The 17,801-nt window shown below is 40.9% G+C and overlaps 3 pseudogenes; 2 read left to right on the plus strand and 1 right to left on the minus strand.

The window, feature by feature from the left end:
• Nucleotides 1-5,052: 5,052 nt before the first annotated feature.
• On the minus strand, nucleotides 5,053-9,012 carry LOC136543986 (uncharacterized; annotated as a pseudogene).
• A 1,890-nt stretch (nucleotides 9,013-10,902) lies between these two features.
• Nucleotides 10,903-12,853, plus strand: LOC136543987 (uncharacterized; annotated as a pseudogene).
• A 171-nt stretch (nucleotides 12,854-13,024) lies between these two features.
• LOC136543988 (uncharacterized) lies at nucleotides 13,025-14,540 on the plus strand (annotated as a pseudogene).
• Nucleotides 14,541-17,801: the final 3,261 nt, after the last annotated feature.

Below are 17,801 nucleotides of genomic sequence, written 5' to 3' on the forward strand. Positions count from 1 at the left end.
AGGCACCCATCAATCAAGGAAGGCATTGGTTACAATAGGTATGATGAAAAGGCCAATGAAAGGAACATGATCAATGGTGTGCCTTGTGTGAAGTTCAACAAGGGCGTTGCTCTTAATGAGCTTATATGCAAGGCCAACAACAAGATCTACATTCCAAAGATCCAACCCACAAGTGACAAGACAATCAAGACAAAGCAATCCGATATCCCCAAGCCACAAGCACCACTTCCACGGTGCTATGCTAGTGACTATATGTGTTGTTGGGGCAAGGATGGCAAGATTGTGGTTAAGTATGTTGGTGCCCAAAAGAGAAAGAAAATTATGAGGAGTGTTTGTGTGCCCAAGTTTTATGTGACTAACCCCCTAGGACCCAAATCTTTTTGGGTACCTAAAACAAAAGCTTAATTTATCTTTGTAGGAATATCCCTCCGGTGGAACAAGTTGGGTATTGGATAGTGGATGCACCAATCATATGACCGGAGAGAAGGACATGTTCACATCATTCCAACCAAGTCATGATCAAAGTGAAAATATTGTGTTTGGTGACAATGAAAAAGGAGAAGTCCTCGGTTTGGGTAAAATTGCTATATCAAATGATAATTCCATTTCAAATGTTTTACTTGTGAATTCATTGAGATACAATTTGTTGTCCGTCTCACAACTTTGTGAGATGGGTTACAATTGTCTCTTTACGGATAAGGGTGTGGAAGTCTATAGAAGGGCAAGCATGACAAGGATGAAGACAAGAAGAACAAAGGCAAGAAGAGAGGTGAAGCTCATCTTAGGGAAGAATGGGAGTCAAGTGATAGTGACTCAAGTGATGATGAGAAGAAGAAGAAGGGAGCCGCAAATATCGCCATCCACCACTCTTCTTCACCGACCATGATCTTCCCCGACTCAACTTCACCACCAAAACTCTTCCCCAACCTATCTTCACCACCGAAGCTCTTCTCCAACCTCATCGACAATGACTACTACACCCCAACTTGTCTCATGGCAAAAGGGGAGAAGGTACATACTACACCCGTTTCTTCTAGTGATGAGTATGATAGTTGTGATGATAACATAGAAGAAATTAAAGCAACCATGATAAAGAAATTTGGTAAAAAGGCCTTCACTAAAATAAAAACACTAATGAAGAAATTAGAGAAGAGGGATAGATGCTTAGAGATGCAAGGAGATATAATCACACAAGAGAGAGAGAAAAACCTTGCTCTTGAAGCATCTATCGCCGAGGAAAAGATGAAGGTTGAGAAGTTAACCGTTGAATTGTCTTTAGCCAATGACTCAATTGGGAAATTGATTAAGGAACATTCCTCGGTTAATGATCAAGTAGCTAGCCTAAAAAATGAGAAGAGTATAGCTCAAGAAAGCCTCACAAGCTTGGAAGAAAAATACCGAAATCTTGAGCTAAATTATAGTACTCTTTGGGCTAGCACTTCAACTTCTCCTAAGGCAACCGAAGGCTCTAATATCTCCACTAGTAATGGTTGTAAAAGATGCTATAAAATTGATGTGAATGTATATACAACTAACCTTGTTGAGTTAGAGAAGAAAGACAAGGAGATTCTTAGGTTGAAGATGATCTTGAAGAATGGGTGCAAGTGTCAAGAGCAATCCAACAAGACTATATACAAGTCATCAAGGCACCCATCAATCAAGGAAGGCATTGGTTACAATAGGTATGATGAAAAGGCCAATGAAAGGAACATGATCAATGGTGTGCCTTATGTGAAGTTCAACAAGGGCGTTGCTCTTAATGAGCTTATATGCAAGGCCAACAACAAGATCTACATTCCAAAGATCCAACCCACAAGTGACAAGACAATCAAGACAAAGCAATCCGATATCCCCAAGCCACAAGCACCACTTCCACGGTGCTATGCTAGTGACTATATGTGTTGTTGGGGCAAGGATGGCAAGATTGTGGTTAAGTATGTTGGTGCCCAAAAGAGAAAGGAAATTATGAGGAGTGTTTGTGTGCCCAAGTTTTATGTGACTAACCCCCTAGGACCCAAATCTTTTTGGGTACCTAAAACAAAAGCTTAATTTATCTTTGTAGGAATATCCCTCCGGTGGAACAAGTTGGGTATTGAATAGTGGATGCACCAATCATATGACCGGAGAGAAGGACATGTTCACATCATTCCAACCAAGTCATGATCAAAGTGAAAATATTGTGTTTGGTGACAATGAAAAAGGAGAAGTCCTCGGTTTGGGTAAAATTGCTATATCAAATGATAATTCCATTTTAAATGTTTTACTTGTGAATTCATTGAGATACAATTTGTTGTCCGTCTCACAACTTTGTGAGATGGGTTACAATTGTCTCTTTACGGATAAGGGTGTGGAAGTCTATAGAAGGGAGGATTTCTCTATTGCATTTACGGGTCATTTAAAAGAAAAACTCTATCTAGTTGATTTCACATCAAATAGAGTAAATCCCGAGACATAGCAACAATGCTTGCTGAAAGGTAACATAGAACCTAAACTTTGTAATTATTTTTACATGTTTACATTGTTGCTAACATATCTATCCATACAGAGGTCCACCTAAAAAGAAGAAAAAGAAGATAGCACCAGCTACTACTGAGACCAGCATTGTGCCTGCAGCACCTGCACAAAGGATGGTCTTTCCGGTTCTACCTACTATTGCGGATTTATCAAAGAAAAGGAAGAACAAATCATCCTCATCAACTGTTGTGAAGAAACAAAAGAGTACTTCCAATACTTCAACTGTTGAGGCTAGTGACCCTTATGTGAGGTAAGCTAGTTTCCTATAATTGTCTTTTTACCACTTTAATAGGTTAACTAACTGTTTTTACTCACGTCTCCTTTTTTTCAGAGATCTGAAACAAGATCGAATCATCTAGATCCTTTGGCGATTACTTATCCTCCAGGATCAAGTGAGCAGCACACAGCTGACAAGAGCGTAGGTCAGCAACAGCACAAGAAGAAGAGGGCCTTTCCGAAAAAACTGACTCCAAACAAGGCTAGTTCAGCCATGTCAACCGGCAGCAAGGTCCCTAGTTCCCCTTCTAGTCCGGCCATGGGAACTAGAAGCAAGAAAAAACTTAATCTTTAATGTGTTTGCATCTCTATGGCATACCGTTTTTGTAGTATTTGAGGTCTGCATGACCAAACAATGTTTAAACCAGTAATGATGTTAATGTGACCATCTTTTGTCTCTAAACTGTACTTTGTAATCAAGCTAACTATGTATGTGGATGATAATTTTAGACCTCGTTTATGTCTGAATGTATTCTGGTTGTCGCAATTGTCGAATTTTTATTTATTGGAATTGTCGCAATTGTTATATTTATTGGTTCTCGCAATTGTCTAATTTATATATATTGGTTGCCGCAATTGTCGAGTTTATATTTATTGGTTGTCGCAATTGTCGATTTTATATTTATTTGATTTTTTTATGTGCACACACATAAGTTGTCATAGTGGTATAAAGGAAAAGTGAAGTTTTTTACAACACGGCAGTGGCACTAAAGGAAACAGGAAAAATTTGATGATACCACAACTAAGAGTAAAAGAGTCATTTCCGCTGGCCGTTAGCTGCTGTTACAGGTAAAATGGACGGAAGTGGTACGTAGGGAAAGAAAATTTCGTGCAAGGATACTGGAGAACATTTCGTTTTTTCGATGATATACAGGTAATATCGATCTTTTATAATAGCATACGGGTAAAAGACTCCTCCTAGAATGACTCACCGTTTTACTAAATTTCTCCTAATAATGGATAAGAAGTACGTGTCAAGTTCAGGCGAAAGAACCTTCGGTGTGCATGACTATTTATAGCACGTTCTGTGCAGTGCCAGTCTGCCAGAGGTCACCTCAATGTCATAATCTTTTTTTTAAAAGAAGAAGAAGAAGAAATACGTACAGTATATGGCAAAGCTCATGAAGACGTTCACGTGTGACGACACAGATCACATGTGCAGGGGACGGACAACGGGCCGTTGCATGCAGCAGAGCATCGATCGTATCATATCGCTGGCGGCGTCTCTCGACTTTTGATGCGCAACGACTTCTCGTGATACACGGCTTAATTTCTCAGGCGCTATCATGCCTGCATTCGTGTGTTGACCTGACCTGCTCAAACAGCCAAGCACGAGCGACAACCAGCCTGTTCGTTCCCTCATATATAATTATGGATTATAAACTAAAATAATATTTTTCTCTTACACCAAATCAGTCAGCAGTAAATAATTCACGACCATTTACCACGAAACTAACAGTCAGAAAACAGTCAGAACGAAGGTGATCGTCTCCCTCGACGAGCGCTTGCACGCTAGCAAAGTCTCCTTTGACCACCAGTGCTGGTCGTTGGATGATGTGTGCGCGCGCGCGTCATGTCAAACGCATGCAACGCTTCCGGCTGACTGACTGGTAGGCTGAGTGTTTCTCTTTTCTCTCTACTGCTTAATTTCTTTCTATCAAGTTGCCTAGCGAGATAACTCGTGAGCCATAATCAATTTTCATTTTTTATTTGGCCGGGTGCTATATATATATATATATCACCTGGCCAAATAAAAAAGGTAAAAAAGGAAAATTGATCATGGCTCACGAGTTATCTCGCTAGGCAACTTGATAGAAAGAAATTAAGCAATAGAGAGAAAAGAGAAACACTCAGCCAACCAGTCTGGGTACCAAATAGTTATTCAATACTCAGCATCCTATTGGTAGGCAAACAGGCCCACTGCGCCTGCACCCCACCGTTCGGGGCTGAGGCTCACAGGCCCGGCCCACCAACGGACGAGCTTGATCGGCATAGCAGCTCGGGAGGTCCCCCAACCCACCCTCGATTAGATGCGGTTTCAATTTCCTCGCCCCCATCCGCTCGGTCTCTTCCTTCCCTTCATACGCCGGCACCGCCCGTCCGCCCCCTCTCCCTACGACCTCTGCTGCCGACGTTCTTTGGTGTTGTAGGAATAGCGCTCGCCTGCTCCGGACGAACCCCCGCCGGCGCCGCAACTCAACCCAACCCCGCTGGATCCTATCCGCTTGCCTGCTCCGGACCAACCCCCTCCGGCGCTCCTCCTCAACCCACCTCCACAGTACCCTCGTCCGCTCGCCGCCGGTGCCGCCCCGCCGGTGTCGCCCCATAGCCCACCGTAGCTGCCCTGCTTCGCATCCTTGAGGCCTTGAGGGGACGGAGACGAGACGCCGCCAGTCGCGCCTTGCCGCCATCGGCCGCGCCCTGCTGTAGCTGCTTGAGGGTGTTGGAGAAGCAGACTTGCATGGCCACGGTGGTGTCCGGCAGCCACAGCGCGTGGGAAGTCCATGTCTTGGCCAGCAGACGTTCAACGCCGAGCAAAGCTGCCGCGTCCCCTCCAGGTACCGGGACTTCGCCTTGTCGTTGTGGTTCACATTTATAATTCTTGCACTTTAATTTCTCATTTTTCTTCCACCTGTGGGAAATTATTTTTCCACATTAATTTCTGATTTTTCTTCTTCCACCTGTGAGAGGTTCTTCCCTTGGAACGATGGCCACCAAGCATCCACCTCCATTTGCAGCAGCTCGCAGTTCCTCAAATCAATATTTGTAAATTTAAGCTGTATAGTATAGGAATGTTGTATTCTAAATAGATTCTGACTCAATGTCTTCATATTCTGGTTGGAGCTGGTTGATAAGATGCTTGACAACCCAAAAAGGATTGCATTTGAGAGCACATAACAATGGTAAGTACATGTATTTTTAGTGGCCTTTTCATGTGTTGGAGCTGCTTTTCTCTCTAGGATGATGTTAATGTGATTATTCCCCATTTAGATATGAGGTCCCTGAAGGGTGGGCCTAGTGCAAGCGGTAGAGTCTTACTGCCTGTGACCGGAAGATCCTGGGTTTGAGTCGCGATCTCCTCGCATTGCACAGGCGAGGGTAAGGCTTGTCACTGATACCCTTCCCCAGACCCCGCACAGAGCGGGAGCTCTATGCACCTATGATGCACGGGTACGTGGATACAGATACCGGTACGCGATACGGCGATACTTCGATACACCATTTTTCCCAAAATACAGATATGGGGATACGGAAATATATATATATATATCCACCGAAATTAGAAATTAGCGCACAGACCATAAATATTACATAACATAATATTGTTTAGGGCATAACATTCAGGCCATCAAGCCATTATTCAAACTTAGGTTCAACATACACACATAACTACATGATGAAATGATAAAACTATAATTGATAAAGTGATGATGCATGAACGGCAGCTGGCCATGACAAATTGGCAATCATCAGGAAGTCCTTCAGTCACTTGATCCAACATCTTCAGTCAGGCCCAGTGCCCCAAGATCTTCAAGAACTCTTTCAAGGTCTGGCTCATCAAGTGACAGATCAGCATGCTCAAGGAAATCAGCACCGCCCTCAAAATCAGCTTCAAAAGTATCAGCTCCAATATCCCACATTACTGATGGACCATGGTTGTATTCCTCATTTTTTCTAGAAAGAAGACGCAAGTTCTGGTGTGTGAAAACTAGATCCTCAGCACGTGTAGGATTGAGCCTACAAAGTCAATTGCAAGTTTGCAATTAGGAATCGAACTATAGGTGTCAAACAATTGAGATTTTAAAAAACAGCAATAAAAGGTCGAACTAGAACCTGTTTCTCTAGGAACTATGAATCAGCCCATAGGTACTCCAATTTCTCTCAGCACAAGAAGATGATGTTGGTTGGCCAAGTAATCTAAATGCCAACTTCTTCAGTTTTGGAGCAGAATGACCATGAATTCCCCACCATTGCTTTGGATCCATATAAGTTCTACCTCAAGTGAATCAAATGAATTGAATCCAGGTCCAAACAAAGAGAAATTAGCATATTGTTGCTTGACCCTTTTTAATTCCTCACCAGAAAAATTCCTCCTGAAACAAGCATTTCTCATTTCTGAAATCTCCTCATCATTGTGGGGGGCTTGTCGGTTTGGAACCTCATTGATCCATTCCTTAGTATAGTACTTGGGATTTAGTGAGTGTGCCAAGCAGTGCAAGGGGGTATTGCTTTTTGTCCAACGGCTCACCAAGATGTCTTGCACAACTGAGTAAAAGGTGGATTCTTCATGTGGCTGTTTCCCTTCATAATGATATATCACATTCTTCACCTTATCTATCATTGTGTCCCACATTTCATATATCAAGTGGAGGCATGGCTTGTCAGTATCAGCTGCCCGCACCATAGAATAGATAGGATCAGTGAAACTGAGGAAATAGCGCACCTTATCCCACCACACATCATTCACAATCTTGTCCTTCACAAATTGGACCAGACCCGGATTATCCTCCCTGTAGGCAGTCCACTTTTCACTCACTACCATCACTGAAAGAGCATCTTTTATAGCCACAAACCTCTTCATCATCACAATAGCAGAGGCAAATCTTGTCTCAGCAATGGCAAGGAACTTAAGCTTGCTATACTCATTGAACATGGATAGCCTCATGGAGTGATTCATGATGAAATTCTTTATACTACTAGCATCTCCAATGATCTCACTGATCCATTGGAATTCATCATAAAGCTCATCCTCAATGTCCCTATGAGCACATATGTTCTTCAAGCCAAGGTTTAGAGTATGCACGACACATGGGGTCCAGAAAATCCGAGGGTGCTTTTGCTCAACAATGATACCAGCAGCTCTGCAATTGGCAGCATTATCAGTGATCACTTGCACAACATTTTGTGCCCCAACCTCATCAATTATAGATAGCATCTTCTCTGAAATATATTCCTTGGTCTTGGATATTCCTTCAATGTTGAATGCTTTAAGAAACATTGGACCATCTTTCGTCACAGCCAAGAAATTCAAGAGTGGGCGCCTTTGAGGATCTGACCATCCATCTGATACAATACTCACACCTTTAGAATTCCATGTTGCCTTGATGGGCTGCATCAATCTCTCAACATTTGTCTTCTCTTGCATAAGAAGAGTTGTCCTCAGCTTGTTGTAGCTTGGAGGGACATATCCTCCAATTGGATGATTGGCAGCAAACATGAAAGCCTTCCTAAAATATGGGTTACATGCAAGATTAAAAGGCAGGCTTGCTGTGTAGAACATCCTAGCTATCCGTTCATTAAGCTGGCTATGGACTTCTAGATTGAAGTTGCACTCAACACCCGAAACACCCCTCCTCTTCCTCATCTTCTCATTGCCCTCAGTTGGAAGTGGAATATCTCAAGGAAGGTTCCTGCCGGCAGCAGCATTTGTAGCAGAAACTTTAGCTTGTAGTTGTTCAAGAATATATACACTCACCACTGGACAAAATGTAACCCCAAAACCAGAAATCTTTAACAGATGTGCTTTAGCTCTAGAGTAACTTCCTTGGAAACCCTTGTTACAAAGTCTACATCTCATCTTTGCGTTGCCCCCTTGACCCTTTCCAGTTTTCTCAAGAATATGAACATACCTCCATAGGGGTTTCTTGTCATCATCGTCTGCAGGAATCACACGAGCAGAAGCCAAGACTTGATTTGCAATAGCAGGATTGTCGGCAATAGGAAATTCTTCACTTTCACCACTATGAGTGGATGCAAAAGCATTCGTACTAGTCGCCATTTGATCTGACATGAGGGGAAATAAACACAGAGCAGATGAATCAGCACATGGGGAGATTGATTTGAGAAGGGAAGGACTAGACATGGAGGAAGCAGAGGAATGTCCGACTCACCACGGAAGGGGAAGGAGCAGGAGGAGGCACGGGCGGGTGGCCTGGCGGCGGTGACAGCAAGGGAGTGACGAGTGGCGCCGCTCCAGGTGGCGGTGAGCAGCAGGCTGCCGTGCGTGAGACAGCCGCGGCTGCGCGAATGAGGATGAGAGGGGGGCGCAGCTGAACAGAGGGCTTTAATATGAAGCGATTGAGTGGTGTTAGGGTTTGAAGGTATCGCACAGGTGTCCCACAGGTGTCCCTTGAGTATCCGGTTTATTTTTATTATTTGGAAATTGCTAAATTGTTCGATACGTCCAGGATACGTATCTGGACGTATCCGCGGAGTATCCATATCCGATACAGTATCCGACACTGGTACACGAGTTTTGCGAAGTATCCGCGTATCGTAGCTCTGCACTGGGTACGCCCTTTAGATATGAGGTTCCTCTGTGGCAAGAAAAGGTTAATCTGTTGCAATATGGAATTAGTTTTTTTTCTAAATGAATAGACAAAACTAGGTACATTCATTTACAGCTTATCTAATCTTGTTTATGATTCTTTCTTTTTAAATTTATATGTAAATGATCTGATGCATGGACACATAATTAGAGAACAATTTAATATACATGGATTTCAATTTTGCTATCACAAATCACCAATATTCTTTCATTGCACTTTGGCTTTTCATTTTGTCAATTACCATTGTTCACCTTGTTCTGGAAGCTCACAAGATTTTCAATTCTTTAAAAGCATCTACCTTGTCCTGCATTTAACAATGGTCAATGGCACTTTCAATTGCACATGTATAAAGGATCAATGTTTTGCCATCTGCATCCATGTGAATATGTTTGAAGTTCTCCTTTGGCTGCCAAAAACGATCTGGATATCAAACCTTGATCTTTGCTCCCTCTGATTCCAAGTTGTTGTAGGATCTCTGTTGTCAAATAGTCAATTTATTTAATCATCAATATGTCAACATTTGTGTAGATTGAGAACATAGAGTTAGTACTTCTGGATTCTTCATTGAAAACACATTTACATTTAGGGAGGGTTTGATATTTATTATTGGAAAGCACATCATTTCTCTTCTACCTGTAACCTGCCTCCCTATACTAGTATTTCAGTTCATGCTAGCTTATAGAAATTGATACGTGGTTATATTCATGAATAATTGTGTGGAGCAGCTATTCTTATAGTGGCCATCTAGTGCTGCATTCCTAGTTGCCAAATATCTAACAATTTTACAAATATTATCTTGCCACCTTATTATATCTGTTCTTTTCTGCAAGAGAGCAGCAGCTCCATGTTGTTCAAATTCTAGCATGCATGTTATATAGAGTTTTTTTCATCACTTAGCCACAGCCAGCTGTTGCTCTTTCAGCTCTCTGTATGGTAGAATGCTTTTGTGCACTTTACAGATGTGTTGACTTATCATGTATTATTTATGCTTGATGATAAATTTGCTCAGTCTATTGAACTAAAAGATTTGATCATACAAATTTCATCTGGCTAATTATAATGTTTTTTTGCAACAAAAGATTCGTGGCTTGAAATATGATTTGTGGCTTGAATAGGTTTCCATACACGCAAGGTATCTTTGTTTCTTGATTTCTAGTACATGTTAATAGCACGCCCTTTAACTATGATATTTAATTTTTCTCCCAATATGATTTTTCTATATTAAGTTTCAGCTCCCTCACCCGTCCGCTCGGTCTCCTTCCCTCCCTCCGCCGGCACCGCCCGTCCCTCCCTCTCCGTACCACCGTTGCTGCGCCACTGGCCATCTATCCGCCGTGCCTCCCGCCACGCCGCCCCACAGCGATGTGCCCCCGAACACACATGTTGATTGCCGAGCTTGCATCATTTTGGATGGAACCGCCCAGTCCCTCAGGTTTCCTTTACCCTCCTTATTCCTGCATCTCACTTTGATGCCCCATTAAGGCAGTGTCAAATTTGTTTGACTATTTAGATTCCCTGATATGGTTACTGTTTGTTAAAGAATGATTACTGTGTTTCCACTTCATTTTTTATTTTAGTTTTGGTAAGCATTATGCAGATATAATTCTTCAACATCCTGTTGAACTTCATTAATTCATTATGCGATGATCTAATTGGTTTTTTACAACCATACACATTGATTCAGCTTTTCATTGTTTTTTTTTCAGAACATACACATATGTTTTTACTTATGGCGTGATTATAGTTTCATAAAGCAATTCTATTTATTCTGCATTTGCAGAGGATGCCCATGCTGGAAAAGGCCCTGGTTCGTCAACTAAAAGGTTCTTTTTTTCATTTCCTCATTATGTTTTACTTATCTTATTTTAGACATTCACATTGAGTCAACACTTGCAACTATATTGTTATGTGGATTGAGTTTGTAAATTTATGCCGTAGACTATACGAATGCAGTATTCTAATTAGATTCTGACTCAATGTCTTCAGATTCCGGTTGGAGCTAGTTGATAAGATGCCTGACAACCCAAAAAGGCTTGTATTTGAGAGCACTCAACAGCGGTCAGTGCATGCTTTTTTTTAATTTTATTGACCTTTTTCATGTGTTGTACCTGTTTTTCTCTGTACGATGATGCTAATGTGATCATTGCCCATTTAGGTATGAGGTCCCTTTGCGACAAGACAAGAGGTTACCCTCCTCTCCTCGTAGAACCTCTGCATCGGCTCCACCAAATAGATGTGCAAAGGGGAATGGCTGTACTATAATTTTAATCTGTTGCAGTATGGAGTTAGTATTTTACAAATGACTAGACAAAATTAGATACATTCATTTACAACTTATCTAATCTTGTTTATGATTTTTTATTTATATTTATATGATCTGATGTATGTACACATACTTAGAGAATAATTTAATATTCATGGATTTTAAATTTTGCTATCTTAAATTTCCATTATTCTTTTTATTCCACTTCGGCTTGTCCTTTTGTTAATTAACACTTTTCATCTTGTTCTGAAAGCTCACAAGATTTTTCTATTCTTTAAAATCATCTACCTTTGTTGTTTATTATTTTCCTTGTCTGGTCACGACAGTGATGACGATGACTTCATGCCCATTCCCAACGCCCGTTCATCCTCACACATCGACAAATCTAAGGATGTTGGTCCGAGGAAAACTAAGCAAACACGAGCAGGATTGTCGACCGGTGCATGTACAGAGGTGTATACCATTTATTTACTTCTACACTTTCTTTTTCATAAGAGCAATCATTCTAAAGCTCCTCTTCGTATGTATCACTAGTTTGTTTTTTCCTTCGATATACCACAAATCTACTATCATGTCTTTGTTGCCAAATCTCTACTTTTCTATATTTGTTTTGCTTTCTACTACCCCTGCAATTTTTTTTTCAACTGCACTATCCATGCATTAGTTTATCATTCCTACATCCCATTCCCTAATTATTAGTTTTTTTAAATCTGTCTTCTTCTCGACTACCCATGCATCGGTTTATCATTTCTACAGTGTTTCCCAGAATTCTGAGTGTCTCTTCTTTTTTATCCATTCTTGTCCTTCCTATTTCTAAAATTCTTGTTATTTGTCCCAGGCAAGACAAAGGAAAAAGAGAGTTACCTGCCGTTCTTCCATTGTAAATGTTCAGTGCAATCCCAGAGATGTTATTTTCACCACTAACTTGTTGAACCCACAGCAATATGCTGCTCTCGAAGCTGATGGGTTTGGTCATTTGCTGAGAATGAAGATCGATGCTGTAGAGAACAAGAATCTGCTAACCTGGCTATTGGACCACATTGACCCTGATCGTATGCTAATTAGGATTGGTGCATGCAAGATCCTTCCGATCACCCCACAAATAATTAGCATGGTTCTTGGTTTGCCTATAGGTGGTGAAAACTTCAAGCAATACTTATGGAAGGAAGGTATCATATTTCGCCAGCAGCTTATCTCTGATCTTAACCAAAGTCTCACTGAAGATTGTGACATACATATATAAAACCTGCAACAACAGATCTTAAAGGGAAATGTGAACCCCCTCATGAAGAGATGCTTCTTCATGATACTTTGCAACAGGATTCTACTTCCCAGCAGCAGTAATACCATTGGTTCAGTTGATATCAAGAGGACAATGGATCGCCAATTGTTCGGAGTTGTTGACTGGTCCAATGATCTCCAGATAGCTGTTCGCAGCTGGCACGTCTCACCTTTTATGATAATGCTTTGATAGATCGCTTAACTGCTGCTGATACAACTATAACCACTGATGGTGCACATACTTTTGGTGTCCAACCTATGAGTCATCTATCTTATCTGTCATATTCCTATTCTTTTTTACAACCATATTATTAAGAAGCTTGTTTTCTTCACTTCAACGTTATCTCTAACAGTTCAAGCCATGGAGTACCACCTGCTATGCTGCTGCAGATGTCCATGGTGCTCCCTATCATAACATAAATGTTCCTGCGGTAGGAATACCCAATTTAGACATCCCACGCCTCTAGGATTTGTTATCTGAGCCGATAGATGATCTGACTGGCCCGCATAGAGAGAGAGAGAGTACGGGGTTTCTTTTCTGAGTTTGATCACACACTCTCTCAGAACAAAAGGTCCATTGAGAATTCTATTGCAAACATTGAGAGCCCAGTTTCTAGATGATCTGCCTATGTTCAGGTTTCCTGGAAAGAGACTAACCAAGAAGCCATCCAAGTTTTATTCACCCTTCAAGCATGGCATTCTGTCTCGTCCCTCCACCCAATTTAGAGTTTTCTTTGTGTATGCATGCCTTCCTTTGTGCAGATGTCTCTCCATTGAAAGGTTCATTCTGATTTCATTTTCAAGCTTTCATTCTTTTCCTTCCATACTCCAGAATGCTTATTGAATTCCATTCATGAAAATTTTGATGCACTTTGGGACAGAGTTATTGACTGGCCAAGATATTACACTTTCCTTTGGTGTTGGGAAATTCATAGACCCTGTGTTCATGGATGCATTTATCAAATGCATAGCTGAAAATGACTTTAATGTTCGTCCTGAATGCCATGGGTTCAGAATATTCCTACAACCTCTTATCTCGGTACGCCCCCCTCATTTTTCAAACTAATCATTTCAAATTTTATTTTCTGATTACAACATTGATAACAATCCAATCATACTGTACATGATATTCTTAAGTTAGACTCCTTCAGTATTCACAAAACTCAGCCTCAGTGCAACCAGGACATTGTACTAGAAGCTATCAAGCGATGCCTCCCCACGACTGACTGACAAAAGGCAAAGATGGTATGTGTATCACGAGTACATTTTTTTCTTTCTTTCTTTCATCCCAGTAGTATATTGCTAAAATCGTATTTCTTTCGTATACACATCTCGTAGATATTCCTTTCGGTTTAACATCTTAGTCACTGGTCTGTATATTGTATCAATCTTGGCCAATCCCGTGTCGATGTCCTAGACTCAATGAACTATACTTCTAACAATGAGGTCACATGGGATACATATCATTCACCTATGGGCCAAATACTCATGGAACGCCTTAGTGCTGCACTATCTTTAGCTGCACCGTGCAAATTCCCCAATTTTGCAAACTGGAGACGTGTACCAATTCGGGTTCCATTTCTAAATAATCTCTGCGAGCTGGCATATTCTCCATGAAGTTCATTGAGTTCTATGACGGTGAGGGCCATAGTTCTCTGCACACTACTATAGATGGAATCCTTTTCCTTGTTAATATATCCCTCATTTTATTTTTCTTCTGAACCTTTTTTTCCTTGCAGGATCGATCAAAGGAGATGAGGGCAGAAATGCTACAATTATTAGCCTTCCATACTGCCAACAAAGTCCATGCTCCTCCTGAGCTTCTTCAGTTTCGTATTTGAGAGTTCCATCCTTCTTTCCATCCTCTTTTTTATTAGTGGAAGGCAGCCTTATTCATGAAGGTGGTCGACAATCTAATCTTTCACAGCCTCAAGGTCCACTGCCAGAATGTGCATTTATTTTGTCTGACATCCCAGTTCCAAGAAGAGAAGTTCATCCACAACTAGCTCCAAGCCTGGTTGGGTAGCAGCAGCTAAGGACAACAAGAAGACCAAGGTGGCAAGTGAAGAAGCAACAGGAAACTCTAAGGATGAAGCCAAGTTATTTTAGATGCAACAAAATTAGCTGGTCACACTTTTGGACACTGAATTACACTTTATAGCTTTTGCGCAAGGCTTTGAGTAGTTCTGTCTTGCTTTTTTGTTCATATCAGCAGCTTTTGTAAAGTTAGAATCATCAAAACAATATAAATGCTATGCTGTGCTTATCAGGTTTGACGCATTAAATTTTTTATGGAATCCTGTTCAACTGTAATACATTCAGCTAATATGGATGGGTTAAACCAAGATGGGTACTATTAAGATGCAAGAAATTCTCTATTACCTGAAATTAAATTGGATAAATTTCTATTACTTGAAAATGTTTTTCATTCTAACTAGTGTCATCCACTCCCGGGCAGCACTTACTGCTGCCAGCACTTCTTCTGAATCTAGTTGTGCAGCCACTCTTCAGGCATGCAATATGCTGTTTGATAGATTAAAGCCAGTCTTGGATAGGCTGCACCAGCAATCTGAAAATATCTCATGGGATACTTTGATGTCTCAGGCAAGTTTATCTTCCTCATGTTTGTGCTAATGCTTTGTACAATACTATTTCCTGCTGTAGCAGCAAAAAAAGACAACAATTTGAGCAATAAGGGCATTGATGTATTGAAAGGTAAATGTTGTGGCCGCCGGCGCCGTCCGCCAATCGCCTGGTCAATGTCACCGTCATCGCCTCGTGGGGGTGCCAAATCCAGTTGCGGAGTGCCAGAAATAGGCATGGTAAAAAATAATATTTGCATTCAAGGGCCACAGATGGTTGCGGACCACACAATTTTGAAGGGTGAAATACTCATGCATGTAATTAATTATAAGTGTTAGATAAATGGTCATGCATGTAATTGATTATAAGATGGAAAGGCGTGTTGTTTACTTGAATAATACACAATTGTATGCATGTAATTACTGTTCATATTATGACTAAGTTTCAAACTAGGTCAGCTTCATGAACATTTTCATCATCATCATCTGAATTCCTATGAATTTCTATGTAAGAACGGTCTTCCAACAGCCTCCTCCTTTCCATCGGCCTTTCCTCCTGCATGTTCCTTTCATTTCCATGATCAGACTTGTTTTTCTTGTTCTTTGCTCCTGCAGGTCTGCCCCTCTTTTTATTCTTTTTCGCTTCAAGGCGGTCTTTATTCTTTTCCAATGTTGGGCATGTCACTGAGTTATGTGTTGAATAGAGCTGACAAACGCTGCATCTTCTGTTTCCCTTCTTCTCACCTTGTGCTCCAAGAGTGACTTCATTCTTTTCTGATGATGTCTTGCAACGTCCCTTTGTCTTTGCTTGAGGTGGTCGATCCATTGAAATCCCCATCTCCTGTGTTACGCCGACCTGTCCATGTTTTTATCATAAAAATTTGCTCATCCATAATATATTATTAATTCTTTAGTGACTGCCCAGATTATCTCACATTGTGTACTCCTATAGTGTTCTGGACACCGAACTCCCTATTCTCTCTCCCATCCTATCTTCCTTTTCCAACTCCTTGCAGTTCAATAATCATTTACTCATTGTCAGTTACAATTTGACACATACAATTATTATATGCACTCCAATTCCAAGATTCATCCAATTTGAATTTACCTCTACTGCTGCTCTATCAACGTGATCATGACATGTGTCAATTACTGTGCCAAGTGCATTATTTGTTTGCCTGCTCCCCTGCTATCGAAGAAAATAATATTCATTTATCACCATCGTTATTGTCACAATGCCACGTTGTTGGATGGCCCAAATAAAAATCAATTACCTATGTACCCTCTCCGTGCCCCCCACACATCGTGCTGAGCCCCCCTTTCCCTATCATCTTGCCTAAATGTTTCCTGTGTTTCACCAACATTACCACAATTTTCATAAAAAACTTTATAACTTGGAACCATTACTACACACTCTCAATTCACCATTCAAATACCTGTCCAGTTGTATTCCTTCCTGCCGCATTTAAATTTGGCCCAGTATCATGCGGGACATCTTTTATTTAGTTGAACAGGCTATCCATTACTTCAATTGCTCTTTGGAACACAGCATTCGACATGGTACCTGCTTGCACAACTTTTGTGCTCTTGGTTAGTAGCAACTTTGTTCTATAGCTTGTTGTGTTGCCATCGGCTCCTGTCAAAAGCTTGTCTTCCCTGCTAAATGCCAATTCATTTTTTGCAAACTTGGTGTATCGCTTAAAAATGTACTTCACAGGTATTTTATCAACTTGAATGTGAATGAAGGTCCGCAACAGATGCACGCAAAATAGGTCTACACGGTACGATTTCAACATCCTATGACTTAGCAAAGTACACCAGTACGAGATTAAGAGATCAAAAACTAATGTTCAAATATTTATGATACCTATGTGTTCCCATTCTCTGCACTCGCAGCTTAAATTACCGTTCTCTTTGTCTGCCCTTACTTTGAATTTGTGTTGCCCCCATGTTATCTTCGCAGTCTTGTTTGTGTGACATACTTGGTAGCAATTTCTTCCCGCTTCAGTATTGTCCTCAATCTTATATGCAGTGCAGTCTACTATTTTCTTCTCAAAGTCTTTAAACACATTTCTAGTATAAATTCTTCCCATTTGTATCTTGAATTCCCATTTGCTCTTCGTAAGCGTCTTGCTCTGCATCACAAAACAACACACCTACATTACAGATTTCACTGAAACCAATAATGCATTCTTATATTATGGGTTCAAAATTTGTTTACCGTTCCCTGGTAAGTCTCTGTAGATTCCTTCATCTTCCTTGTATGCACAAAATTCAGCACTTGCTTTGCAAACCGGTGCAATGTTGTTTTCTTTCCCACAAAACATTTCTTCATAATAAAATTAGTGCTTTCACTGCGATGTGTAGAAGCCATTCTTCCACAATATTCACCTTTGAAATACGCTGGGATATACCTGCTGCGTTGATCATAAAGGCTCTGAAGTGCACTATTTTTTCTAGATTAAATTATGTTATTAGTTCCTTCCATGCCTCCTCAAACTCTCCGGGTGTTAGTGGATGGTTTAGCACAGAATTAAATTTTTCCTTGAAGTCTTC

This window comes from Miscanthus floridulus, chromosome 3, assembly GCF_019320115.1.
Source record: "Miscanthus floridulus cultivar M001 chromosome 3, ASM1932011v1, whole genome shotgun sequence".
NCBI lineage: Eukaryota > Viridiplantae > Streptophyta > Magnoliopsida > Poales > Poaceae > Miscanthus > Miscanthus floridulus.